The sequence below is a fragment of the Hemicordylus capensis genome, chromosome 4 (assembly GCF_027244095.1).
Source record: "Hemicordylus capensis ecotype Gifberg chromosome 4, rHemCap1.1.pri, whole genome shotgun sequence".
Taxonomy (NCBI): domain Eukaryota; kingdom Metazoa; phylum Chordata; class Lepidosauria; order Squamata; family Cordylidae; genus Hemicordylus; species Hemicordylus capensis.
This window is the reverse complement of record NC_069660.1, coordinates 225,916,867-225,931,362: the sequence shown is the minus strand read 5'-3', so window position 1 is coordinate 225,931,362 and position 14,496 is coordinate 225,916,867. Positions and strand designations below refer to the sequence as shown.

Below are 14,496 nucleotides of genomic sequence, written 5' to 3'. Positions count from 1 at the left end.
GTACAAGAGTTGACTATAACCTGTAAATAGTCGGCTTGTGTGCATTCAGAAAATTTGCATTAGGATTTGGCCCATTCCGAATTTGACAATATCTGTTTTAGATTCTATGGGCTCTGGTAATATCGGATCATATGTGGAATTTGGATCCAAATTCCAACCTAAATTCTGTTTCCCCCCATAGTGGTCAATGGTTAAATAGGGAAGAAACCCCCCACCAAAGATCACTAGTTGGTCCTAGAGCCTTGAAACTTGCCACACTGGTTTTTGGTGAATTTTTGAAATTTTTCTTTTAAAAGTTCTGATTTCAAACAAGCCAGATTTCACCAGTTATAAAGAAACAATTAAAAAAAACAACCCACTCAAATAGGGGATTGACTCAGAGCTTAAAAAACAACACAGAGTGCTGCCAGTGTGGACTTCATGTGTGCCAGAATTCATAACTGTATTCCTATCCATTCTGGAAATATAAAGGGAAGTAGCAAAGGGGGCATGCTATTACCCCTTTTAATGAAGGCAAAGGGAAGATTCCTCCATATGCTGGTGAAATGATGATCCAAGAGCGATCTTCAGTTTCAGAAGTTTTTGTAAAGTTTTGGCTTGAAACAAGCCAGATTTCACTTTTTAAAAGCCTTTTAAAACAAAATTTCCAAAAATCCACTAAAGATCAGCGGATTGACCAGATTTACTACAGGAGCTCTGACCACCTTCCCCACATGTGTTGCACATTTCAAGGCTCTAGGACTGACTGGTAATCCGCCCCCCCCCCCACAATTCCTCAATCACCTCTATGGGGAAAAATGTTATTCTATTTTGTTAATTCCAAAATTCCAAAGTACTTCTGAAACTAATTTCAATATTTCAGAATCAATTCTGACTCTACTGCTCCTATTTTTAAAAAATAAAAAATTGAATTTTACTGATTTGGGGCAATTTGGGATAAAATCCAATTTTTTGAATCTAAATTTTTGCACAGACCTAGTAAATGAGTCTGTGGCATCATAGCAGTGTGGTTTGTGCTGTAGCGTCAAATGGCTGCTTATTGTGTAACATGAAAAAGAGAAACAGGTACAGTTGTTGCTACACAGTACTTTCTTGCATCAGGTAATGAGCTCTTTGAATAGTGGCCATTGTCAACTTGGCTGGTGGTGCTGGGCCAACTGGATGACCTGCAGACTTTGAAAGGTAGGAGAAATATTTGTACTTTTTGAGGGTGGGGGGAACCTGTTTCCAGAGAGCTGCAATGAATATGTAGTGGTAGCGCACAGATGTACTTGAAGACTGAGGCTGAGCCATTAACTTCTTATGCCCAGTTCTGCTTCACATTTAGCTATTACCTCTTGGCCAACAGACACAAAAACCTGCATCCAGCATGCACATCTGTAGAACCAAGCTAGGAATAATTGAGAACGTGACTGCTCATCTTCGGTTCACATTTAACAAACAGATCCTTGAAGTTATAACTCACTGTTTTTCAAAGAGAGCCTTCTACAAATAACCAAAGGATGCCTTTTGGTTATCCAGAACAATGGGTTGTGTGTAAATTGAGCTAGCTGCTGGCATAATTCCCATTTGCATTGACTAGAACCAGTGTCAGTTGTTGAAGGGAAACAGATCATTTTGTTATCTTAAAGTGAATTCTTTTTCAAAAACCCCATGGATTTTTTTATTGAAACTAGATCAGTGTACAAATATGCAGAGTGACCATCTGTGCTGGTGCTGCATGCCATTCCTTCATCTTGTGCAGCCTTGTTAAAGAAGCTGCAATCCTGCAGATCAGAGGGAGGGGAAGCAGAGGCTGCATTTCATCTCTCCTGCTTCTCCCACCAAACCAAATATCTGACTGGCACAATTATAGCCTTTTTGACTGCTCTGCACATGTGCAGCTTTGACTGCTGTAGGAACAGCTTAGTGCTCCTGTATGGAGGGTGGGGAGGAAAACTATAATACATGTCCAGCTGTTAAACTATTATCATAATACTGGATCTTCACGCAAGAAGATACTGGTGAGTGATATCCATTGGTCAATGCACAATTCTAATGACAAAAACAACCTATCTATGGCTGTTCTCTATAGCTTCTCAGCCACATGTTGAGTACAGGTCATATTTGGAAGAAGCAGTTGTGTTATACATTTCCATAACACCTATGGTGGCATGCAAAGATGGGCCCCAAACTACTGTTTGGGAAATCTGTTGTAGCAATGATTGTCAACCAGTGCCCATTTATTGTACACTGCCTTCTATTACATACCAAAAACTACAGCTGCAGAAATGATACTGAAAAACTAAAGCTTTCTAGACAAAGGCTATATTACTGAGATTATTTAAGCTAACTAACTTTCGTTCTGTTCATGAGGCATGTCAGAATGAGACTATTTTAGAAATCTACATGAGGGCTAAATTTGACATTTGATTTGCCCTGTTCTAGGATTTTAAACTGTGATGTAAATTAGTCGGAAACAGGTCTTTCTTCCATTTTCTCTTTTCAAAATGTAATACAGTTAAATGACAGAGATTAATTACTGAAGTAATTACTGCTGGAAAGCAAAAGGACAGTTGGATGAGACATGATGATCTCTCTCATGATGACCAAGTCTTTCTTGACAATTGTGCTTTAATTCCTACAATGATTATTCTTTGTGGCAAAATCTATCAGAAGAAGGGCACACATTCATTGACACATTCTTCTTACTCAATAAGAAATACTAGGAAGAGGTAATTATATTCGACTAAGACTTGTATGCTTTCCTTCTAGATCATCACTAGGTTATTTTTGTAGGACATAAATATCCCTTAAATTTAGGCACTCCATTATGGTTCATACTTTAGTTACAGTTGCTGGCAGGACTCCCCCATCCCCACCCCCTCACCGCAGATATATGGCTCCTTCTTTTCCATCATGACCAACATACATGTCCTAAAATCCATGTTGATGATTTTTAGGCCACAGTCCTAAGCATGATGGAATGAATGAAGCCTATAAACATGTATTGACAGTGATCCAGAGCTATGCATGTATGTGGGAGTTCTGATTGACAGCTATGAAGATTCACATGCACACAGAAGTATGTTTTGTAGCTGCTTCCCTCGTAAATACAAAGTAATCTTATCTTTGTTTAACTAAACCTTTATTCCAGGAATAACTCAACTTTCTCTTCTCCTTTTTGTTCCTTTTCTTTTTGACTCCACCCCCACACTCTCTACAGGATCCCTACTGGGACAAACTTCTAATCAACAAAACATTAAGGACCGCTACATAGAATACAACACATATTTCCCCTTTATAAGAAACAATTGAATTGATTACAATTTGGTGAAAAAGTATTGAAGTATTTTAGGTGGTTCCCTGTCATGCACATTTCTCCTAATTCTTGGGGTCTCTGGCTCAGGAGTGGTTAGTGATTTGTTTTCTGGTGCAGAGGATTGTGCATCATTTTCATCAGCCTCATCAGTGAGGTCAAAACCTGAGGCAAGATCAAATTCCTCTGCAGTTCATCTCCATTCCCTCTTTTCTCATATTATACGTGCTTGAAAATCTTGAACTGTTCCATTTCTTTCCATCATCCAATATGACAGAATCTCCTCAGATTTCAATTATTTGTTTTGGTCCAGAATATTGGGAACAACTTTTTCTCACTTCAGAGCCTTACTCGAACAAAGCCATGCACTTGAAATGTTTGCTGTTTTGCACCCTGTATCCAATCCATGTATAATTTATATTTTTGTTGTTTCTCCCTTACCAGATCACGAATCTCTGTATCCTCAGGGTGAGATGGCATGGAAAGCCCTATCAGTGGTTGCCACTGGGTAAGTTTGGTGGTAGCTTTGTGTCTTCTCAGCAGTTCAAATGGTGATTTTCCTGTAGTAAATGAGAAGTAGTTTGATAAGCAGATAGAATTTCACAGATTGTCTCTTTCCAGGGTTATTGTTGCATAGTAGCCAGTTGCAAACATTCTTTCACTAATCTGTTCATTCTTTCCACTAAGCCATTCCCTCAAAGATGATCCAAGGAAATAGTCTTGTATTTTATTTATAATTTGCATGATTATGCAAATATTGCTCCATTTCAAATGAAGTAGGCTGTATCCCATTGTCAGTTAGTTCTTTAGGAAAACCTTATCTCACAAAACCTGCAGCCATGAACTGGATTACCTTGTTAGTAATAATGTAGTCATCAAATGAAACCTAGCTACCTGGAATAGTAATCCACCATCACGATAATATCCCTTTGTTTTGTGGGTTGGTTATCAAAAGGCCCCATTCTATTCAGAGCAAGTTTTTCCGGGACCATTGGAATACTCTACTGGAGTCAAGTGGGTGGGAAAAGTCTTCTGTGATTTGCCAGATACAGCACAAGCCATACAGTACCTAATTATATCTTCAATGTGTTTGTCCATACCTGGCCACCAGAAACTTTCTCTGATTCACCTTTTAGTCAAGCTTATGCCCAGGTGACCTTCGTGGGCAATTTTGATCACTTTTGCTTGAGCTTGGCACCACCAAATTATCAGTCCTTAGCACCAGCTCATTGAGAAGGGACAGCTCACTCGCTATGTGCTTGTATGGTTGAAGATGTTCAGGTACCTTGTTTCTGTAGGGCCATTCATTAGTTGAAGCTTTAAATTCAATAAGCACTTGATCAGCCCTGAGTGCCTCTTTCCATTTAGAAGACATGACCACTGCATGAGTTCATGAAGCTATTTGCACAATTACTACTCCTTCATCCTCTTCTTCTGTGATCTCCTCTTGGCTGGAAGTAGAAGTTGAGATAAACAATCTGCAGTTGTATTCCAAATACCTGAGAGATATTCCACCTGGAAATCAAAGTCCATTAAGTCTGGTGATCCATTTGGCTATTCTTGGGGTTGCTCGATGCAACTCCCAAGTAAGTCCTAAAGTGCCTCAATGCCCAGAAATATGCTAAAGCTTCTTTTTCAATGACAGAATACATCTTTTCTTATGTAGTTAGCACTCTAGAAGCAAAGGTAACTGTAACTTCCCTGTGCCCTTTTTGCTGGGTCAAGACAGCACCCAAAGCATATTCAGAAGTATCAGTGGTTACAATAGTGTGCCTGTTGGTGTCAAAAGGCTTTCAGCAATGGCCGATTTCATAGTCTGAAAATTAGCCCTGCAGGATGCATCCCAGTTTAATGCTACATTCCATTAAAAAAGAAGATCAATGGCCCAACTTTGAGGCAAATTGCCTAATAAATTTAGAATAATACTCACAGAGTCCTAAAAATGATCAAAGTGCATTCTTGTGTGGCCCTGGTGCTTCCTGAATAGTTTGCACCAAGTCTGTTTGGGGATGTACGCCACTCTGAGATATTGTGTGTCCCAAGTATGTCACTGAATGCAAAACTGACATTTCTCTGCGGAAATAGTAAGTCCATGATGTTGGAGTTTTCTTAAGACTTCTATCACTTTAGATAATCATGCTGCATGTTAGCCTCTGCAAAGCTTAAGGTTGACTATGTTTCTTGAAAAGCACTAGAATTAAATCTGCAGCATGGTTTCGTGTGAGAGGGCCTATCTAAATTTGGACACCTCAACTTAATAATTAGAGCCACACTTCCATTTTTTAAAAAAATCCAAGATTGGAATGGATGGATGGATATGTATAGGAAAAACAGTATGTTATGGCTTTAATGCAAATATCTTGCAAGGAGAGAGTAGAGGTTTTATATATGCTTATCATATAACTAGGTATGATGGCTGCCGGACTCAATCTGTGTCCTACAGATTACCAGAAGGCGGGATTGGGGGAGGACTATTTCACACAGGATGACCTTTCAAACCCCCTTTTTAAACTCATACTCACCTTTTTAGAGCTACTTAGTTCTTCCAGCAGGAATTGTTTCTGGTCATCCACCAAAAGAAAAATAGTTTTTTAAAGGAGGCAAAACTCTTGAGGAGGTGAGTGGGGGGGATAGTTCAGCTCTCCCTGCTCATGCATGCTGCACTTTAAACCACCATCATCCTGCGGCTTTCTGAGATTTCAGTTGCAGAGCTGATTCTACATGCAGATCTCCCACCACTATATCCAGTTTGACTCTTTCCTTGAGTACCACTCAAGTATTTGGCTATTCCTTTAGCGCTCCTTTAAGAACGCTTAGTAGATGCTAGGGCAGTAATAACTAAAACACCTGTGTGCGTGTATGCATGTGTGCTCATACACAAAAGTCAGTCTCTCTCTCTCTCTCTCTCTCTCTCTCTCTCTCTCTCTCTCACTAACTTCAGGCTCTAGTGCTTCCTTCCAGGTGTCTTCGTCTGCATGATTTCATCTGTGAACCATAATCAACTTCCTTAATGAAATACGTAATTAACATATTATAATTGTGGTAAAGATGATTTTGACAGAAATCATTTTCCATATCTAATACTATGCTAATTTAATCTGTTCCTCGCTCCCCGACATGACCTTTAGTGATTAAGTTTCATGGCAGGTTTTTTCTTTCTTTCTTTCTTTCTTTTTTTTGCATGCGTGATGGATTGATTTATCCACAGTAGTTGAGACCCCTTTCTAGACGTGGCTGTCATTTCCCCTAGCATCTCCCTTAAAAAGAAAGAAGAACAGAATGGCAAATAGGCATATGGCAGGTGGAGGGAAAAGAATCAGACCACTCTGTGTGTTTCCCTGTGAGGTCCAGAATCAGGTGAATACAGATTAAAGAGATAGAAGGAGAGTGCAGGCCTTGAGCTTGACCTGAGAGTATATGCAGTTGGCCCATTCCCCAAGTGACTTATAATGCTGTCCTTGGGTTTACACTGATGGACAGACTAAAGGAAGCAGCATGATTACTGTACTACAGTAGCTAATTCAGCATCAGAGAAAAGGCAAGTGGCAAAGAGTCAAACAATTCTGCACCATTGCCAACTGCCTTCAAAATTCTGTGATGACCCCTTATTGTAGGTGGTTTGGCTGGTGGAGTGTTGGGACATCACTTTGGGATATGAGGTCACCCAGTAGCCTTTAGGATGCTGCTCCACATGGTCTTAGTCCCTCCGTAACCTCCCAGAGTCCCTTATTTTGGTATAGCAGTGGATAGGCCTGTCATACAGCACTAGTCTAATAATGTGAATGGTTACTGCTGTCTCAACAGCGCAGGAACAGAAGCTTAGTTTTACCAGCTGAAGAAGTAGCCGGGGGATGCCCCTTCTTCCTGGGACTTCAGCTCCAAGTCATGTGCTGTGGAGCCTCTGTGGTTCCATTTTACGGTGTAGTTTAAGAGTATGTTAAGTCCCATTGAAGTCAAAAGGGTTACAAGACTAAAGTCCAGGAGCTTAACTGGCTTATAGACTGGACATCTCTTGAACCCACTTTTTCTACTTCCTAAACACAGAAATAATTTCATCTTAAAGTACACTGTTTAAAACCAGAAGTCAGGTTACTCCTAAATAGTTTCATTGACTTTAGTGAAATGCTACTCTAGAATCAGGGGCACAGCTGTACTTGAATAAGGTGGGGAATAAATGTCCCGGGGCTCCCTGCAGGAGGGGAGGACTCACTGGCAGGGTGACAGCTTGTTCTTTGCTTTCTCCCTCCTACCTCCCCAGCTCATTGACATGCTGTTGGCTCTTGACTGGAGGACTTATTTCAGCTTCAAATGAGAAAACTCTTCTCCAGGAGAGCAGGGGAAGGAGTATCAGGCAGTGTTGCTTTTTCCATTTCTCTTCTGAGTAGCAGGCTAGTGTGCAGCCTACCCCTCCTTCAGCTTGATGACAGGCTCAACAGTGAGTTGCTGAACATCTGCCTGACACTCTTCCTTCCCACTTCCCTCTTTAAGCTGAGACAAAGCTCAAAGGATCTTCAGTTAAAGGAATTAAGGACCCTTTTTGAATCCTGCCTTGGCTAGTAACTGAATCTCGTTTATCCCTAAGTCTTGGGGTGAATCTGGAATCTGAAGAAAGAGAGAGGAGAATAAGAAAGATATAAATGTTGTTGAAGTCATATGAATATATTTAAGGTGATTGTAGTAGGCACGTATGTTTTAACATGTTTCTGTGTGAAGGTGTGTGCGAGCGTGGGGAGTTTGTGATATTATCTGCATAGGAGTAAGAGAACAGGCATCCCGAAAATATTATGTTCTTCACATGTCCCTGCAGTTCCTCTGAAGTGAAGTTATGGCTGCGGGAAGGGAAGGAGAAGAGGTGAGAGCAGAGGCCCATCTTTACTTCTTGTCTCAGGACCCACTCTAACCTTGCCAGGAATGATCTTAGGGAGACCTGGCAGGGTGTGAAACCCCGGGCAAATCAGCCAGTGCAGGGCCCTCTCCAGTTGATTTTAATGGAGATCAAAAGAGTGGGACCCAGGGCGGTCATCCTGTTTGCCCTGCCTTAAGGACAACCCTGAACCTTGCTATGCCCCTTTCTCGACTGAGTAAAAAGGTCTGGACATCTGGATAAAGGCAAATTCATGCCTGTTTCTTTCCCACCAACAGTTGGGAAATGTTTCAAATTGGGCTTTCTTTATCAAATGACCAAAGGAGCCATGATCAAATAAAAATCTTTAACTCTTTTGGCCACAGAGGATCAGCCTACATGTTACATGGAATTCTGTGTTTCTTTTTTCCACGTTTTTTTTAAAGGATTCTGGGGCAGGCTGTTACTCTGAATGAAGGAAGGGTATATAGAGGGAGATTGTTTAGTGCTTTCCCCTTTAGTCATTGTTCACTCAGAATCATTCTCCACAAGCTGCACAGGAGCTATAAGCTCTAGCTTTCCCCTGATAGATGAAAAAGCAACTTCAGGAGTGCAGACAGAGGGACAGCTTGAGGAGCAACTCCTCAATTTTTTTTGGGGGGGGGGCAGGAAGGACACTTAGGGGAGGACATATCAGTCTGTCAGTCAGTTTATTATGATCTTTGATCAATTACAGATAACCGCGGAGTTGTGAATTGATGAGACAACAATTAGCAACCCTTCCAGAGAGCTATCCAAGCCAACGTACAAACTAACCTAATGAACATATATTAATATATATTACAATACTGATCAAGTGTGTGTGTGTGTGTGTATACTCAGCATGATATATAATATTAAACTTGAATTAGAGATCTAAAGTTTTACCTATCATCGTACCTATGGAATTCTCCAAGATTTCAGTCCAGTTATTACTTTGTGAGCCACCCAGAGAACAATTTGTTATGGAGTGACCAACAAATTAAGTAGTATTTATTTGGTTTGTTTATTTATTTGTTTATTTAATATTTATAACTTCTGACCAGAGCACTAGGACAGGAAACTTCTTACAATAAATGATTTATTTTAAACAGATCCATTTATTCCTTATTCATTTTTTCTTAAAGCTTTATTTTATCAATTTATTTGCATTTTTAGTCAGCCCTATCCCTGCAGTTTCAGAGTGATTAATAATGTGAATCTTAGAAACAAAGCACTTAATCATCTTTAGAAAAATAAGCTGCTGGTAAACTGCCTTGCATGTCTTTTGCAACAAGATGCTTGTCTGAATACAATGGTTCTTACATTGCTTCTGAAACGTAAGACTTTTTTTACTGGGAAATTGGGCATTTTTTGGACTCCTGCATTTTCCAGAATACATGCTGCAACAGTTTCACAACATATCTACTAAATGCCTGTCTGTATTGCCCATGTTTCGGCATTGTGGTCGCTGCGCTGTCAGCAGGGTACTCTTCATATTTCCGATGATTTGTTTTGGATTTTATTGATGTGTTGTAGCCCTATAATGAAAGTAGCTGTATTTTTCGGTTGTAGAACACTTGACCTGTCATTTATGTGTTGCAGTGTGGTGTGCTGTGGACAGTTCAAATCGTGGTGCAACATTTTGATTATTTTTACAGCCCCTTTCCATCCCGTTCATGAAATAATCTTTCCGTGAAATGTATCCCACCCATCACCACCAGGGTTCTTGCGCAAAGATACAACCCGATTTTCATTTGCTTTCGGCTTTTGATTTCGATTGCATTTGTTTTTGTTGTTCGTCAGACTTATTTTTCAGACGTGTTCATGTTACCTCCTTTTTTGTGTGCTGTAGATTGGCTGGCTCATTCAGCAGATAGAGGATCTGTTAATATGTAAGGCCACATTTTTTACAATATTATTGCTCCGTTCCTTGCGCAAGGGCTCAATCTCCTCTCGCTCTCATTTCAGCTTTTGGCCCTAGCTTTTGGTTACATTTGTCTTTGCAACTTGATATGTTTTTAAATATATATATATTTCCACTCAGTTTCATTTGTGCTTTTGCATATGCTCTTGCTAGTGCAAAGCAGAGCAGATTGAGCTGCACTTCCCCCTGCTAGTGGTTTTGCGCAAAGGCACTGATAATTTTTTTAAAGGGTTTGTTGTGTCAACGGTTCCCCACCCCCTCCACAGCCCTATTGGCCCAAAATTGAGGAGGAGGAGGGGCAGTGAATGCGATTCAGGTGGAATAAGGACACCCCCTGCCTGGAAAACCCATTGCAGTGGTGGGCAATATGAATGGCCCAAACCTTGTCACGATGCATTGAAAAACGCATTGAGAAATGCTGTACTCACAGTTTCAAGCCGCTGCCTTATGGTCACACTTTGCAACACTTAAACTGGTGCATATCTTGTAGTCTGGAAAACACCCAGGTAGCTACTCAGGAAGTAGCAACCAAGATCACCTCCATCAGGTGTCACTGCTTGTTAGACTTGCTCCTTTCATGTCCCATAAACACCCAGGTAGCTACTCAGGAAGTAGCAACCAAGATCACCTCCATCAGGTGTCACTGCTTGTTAGACTTGCTCCTTTCATGTCCCATATGCTTTCCTGTAATCCAAAAAGAGTCATATAACATAAGTCTTCATAACACACTCTGGAATGCAAAACCCTTGAGTAATTTATTTTTGCCATAGAGCATTTATGATGAATAATGGGAAATATTTCATGTGAGAATGGGTGTGGGCCCATACTTAATATAGAACACATAGTTACCTATAGGTGAAATAATATATCATATGCTAATATATACCACCATAACTATAAAACGGACTGGTTTCAGATGAGAATAGCCCTGCATACACGATAACACTGGGGACATGGTGAAGACATCAAGACATCTACTGGGCATGCTCTTGACACATCCTCGATATTATTGCATGAGCAGGACTGTGTTCATCTGAAATGGCCCAGTATGAGATGCAGAATAGCTTGTTTCATAGGCATGTTGGAAAATGTTTAAGCTTTGAAGTTTTTTTTAAAGGAGCAGGAGAAGGAACAGGTACGTAGCTTGGGAGTGCTTCTGGACCCAGGCCTCACTCTGGTTGCTCAGGTTGAGGTGATGGCCAGGAGTGCTTTCAATCAATTTCGGTTGATACGACAGCTATGTCCATTCTTTGAAGGTAATGTAGTTTCTATATAATCTTTTTATATTATCTTTGAAGATAATATAGTACTGTGGTGCACTCTCTGGTAACCTCTAGGCTTGATTACTGCAATGCGTTCTAGATTAGGGATGTGCACGAACCTGTTCAGAGGCCCTTTTACGGGCTTCCAAACAGGTTTGAACATGAGGCTGGTTTGAAGTTTGAAGGCCCCAGGAGTTGGCTCTTTAAGGGCGGGGGGAGGGTGCACTTACCCCTCCTGCTGCTTTCCCCCCGCCAGTGTCATTTTTTTGAAAAAACCTTCAAGGTGGGAGCATACCTCCCTGCTGACCCGTTGCCCTCATCAGCCGGAAATGGCCAAAAGTACTGGGTGTGCATGTGCCCATTGCATGCATGCACATGCCTATTTGATGTGCACGCATGACGGGCTCATGCGCGCCCAGTACTTCCAGCCACTTCCGGCTGATGAGGGCAACGGGGCAGCAGGGAGGTATGCTCCCGCCCTGAAGGTTTTTACAAAAAAATGATGCTGGTGGGGGGAAAGCAACGGGAGGAGTAAGTGCACCCTCCCCCCACCCTTAAAGAGCCAACCCCGCTGCAGCCACAGTTCCGTGCACAACCCTATTCTAGGTGGGGCTGCCTTTGTATGTGGTTCAGAAACTTCAGTTGGTCCAAACTGCAGCTGCTAAATAGGTCTCTAGGGTTTCTCGGAAAGACCATATTATGCCTGTTTTAAAGCAATTGCATTGGCTACCAATAGGTTTCTGGGCAAAATACAAAGTGCTGGTAATTACCTTTAAAGCCCTAGATGGCTTAGTACTGGGTTACCTGGGAGATCGATTTCTTCTGCATGATCCCCACTGCACATTAAGATCATTGAGAGGGGTCCGACTCTGTATGCCACCAGCCCATCTGGCAGTGACTCAGGAGCGGGCCTTTCCTGTAGTCACTCCTGAACTGTGGAATGCATTCCTTATAGACATTCTTGGTTCAACACCTTTACCAGCCTTCAAAAGAGCCCTTAAGACCCATTTTTAGCCTCGCTTTTAGTAATCTTTGAATATTTCAAATTGCTTTAAATTGCTTAACAGTTTGTTTTATTTTGTCTTTATTGTGTTTATTTTTGTGAACTGCATAGAGCCTTTGGAGTCAGGCATTCTATAAATAAATTAAATACATAAATAAATAATAAATAAAAGTGTTTTTTTAATTTTTAATTTAATTTTTTGTAATATCTCAAAACATCCAATTCATAAACCATGGTACTGAAAACAGTTCATATGTGTGTAAAGAAGCATATATGTTAGTATATTTATTTATTGTTATTTTATTTATTGTTAAATTTATATACCGCCTTTCATTAAAAACAATCCCAAGGCGGTTTACAAAATTAAAAAACATACAGTACATACATACATACATTCCCTCGAGAGATGCAAATGAGGGACTGATATCCCAAATAGGTGATTGCACAGCAGTGCCAGATCATCATTGGTCAAAAAGGTGTCGTAAAAAGGTCCAATCAGAAGTCTGAGTTAAAAGCCTAATTCATAAAAGACCTGATGAGAAGGGTTTGGGGCCACAGTTGTATAAAAAGGGGCTGACTTTTGGCCAGGTAGTTGATGCATCCAGAAAAAGGTCAGCACAGAAGGCAGAGGATCAGAACAACCCAGCAGAGAAGCAAGAGAGCTTCAAGAATAGCAGCTAAGAGAGATATTCCTTGAAGAGATGGGAGAAGTAGGGATGTGCACGGAACTGGGCGGGGGAAGTTTGAAAGCGGGTGTGTGTGTTGACTTTATGGGCAGGGGAGGGTGCACCCACCCCTCCCTCCACTTTCTCCCCGCCGGAGAAGATGAGGACGACCAGCAGCAAGGTGGATGGACTTGATTAAGACAACAATGAATACATCACTGAGAGACCTTAAAGGCCAAGTTGAAGACATATAATCTTGGAGAGAATCTATCTATGTGGTCACTAAGAGTCGACACCGACTTTACTGCATTCAGTCAGTCAATCAATCAATCCATCCGTTTCTCATCAAAGATGCTTGAGAAAACATAGCAGTCATGGGATAAGGGGACATGTTCATGTGTGGATTGGTGATTGGTTGAAGGACAGGAAACAGAGGGTAGGTATAAATGGACAGCTCTCTGAATGCTGGGAAGTGAGAAGTGGGGTCACCCAGGGATCTGTACTGGGATCAGTGCTTTTTAATTTATTCACAAATGATCTAGAAGTTGTGGTAAGCAGTGAGGTGGCCAGATTTGTAGATGACACCAAACTATTTAGGGTAGTGAAATCCACAACGGATTGTGAGGAGTTCCAAAAGGATCTCTCCAAACTGTTGGGGTGGGGTGGGGTGGGCAACAAAATGGCAAATGCAGTTCAGTTTTAGCATAAGTGATACATATTGGGGCAAGAAACCCCAACTTCACATATATGCTGATTGGCTGATTGGCTGTTGGTGATTGACCAGGAGAGGGATCTTGGTGTCATGGTGGACAGCTTGTTGACAGTGTCGTCTCAATGTGCGACAGCTGTGAAAAAAGGCCAATTCCATGTTTGGAATCATTAGGAAGGAGATTGAAGCTGCTAATATTATAATGCCCTTATATAAAACTAGGGTGTGGCCACATTTGGAGTACTGCATACAGTTTTGGTCACTATACCTCAGAAAGAAAGTCACTATATCTCAGAACTGCAGAAGAGGGCCAGGGTTGTAGCCACCATTGTGTGAACAGGTTCAAAGAACCCGAGCCACCAATGGTAGGGGCTTCTGAAGCCCCCAGGGGGGAATGGCTCGGGCCCCCTGGGGCTTCAGCTCATGCCCACGCCCCAGCTACTAAGAGCTCGAGCAAGCGCTTGCCTATCCTTTTTAGGCAATGTTTGCTGCCTGAAAGCATCTATTCTACTTTTTTCTCCCTCCACGCAAAGGGGACATGGCCTCGAGCTCCAAAGAGCCCAAGCGAGCCCTTCTCTGTCATTTCAGGCAGTGCTTGCTGCCTGAAAGCATCTATTCTCCCTCTCTCTCCCTCTCTGGAGAGTATACTCTCACTCTCTTTCAGTATACTTATTCAGCTGAAACTTGGCTAACGTTCCAGTTCTAGGACATATTATCAAGAAATCTTGAGAAATGAATCTGCGGAGCACTTGTCAGAAAATACTGTTGAAT

At 41.4% G+C, this 14,496-nt stretch overlaps 1 long non-coding RNA gene across 1 annotated transcript; it reads left to right on the top strand.

Moving 5' to 3' along the window:
• Nucleotides 1–3,740: 3,740 nt before the first annotated feature.
• LOC128323798 (uncharacterized) lies at nt 3,741–9,264 on the top strand. The gene is made up of 3 exons (XR_008306470.1): nt 3,741–3,806; nt 8,106–8,150; nt 8,878–9,264. It is a non-coding gene; the product is annotated as an uncharacterized LOC128323798 (long non-coding RNA).
• Nucleotides 9,265–14,496: the final 5,232 nt, after the last annotated feature.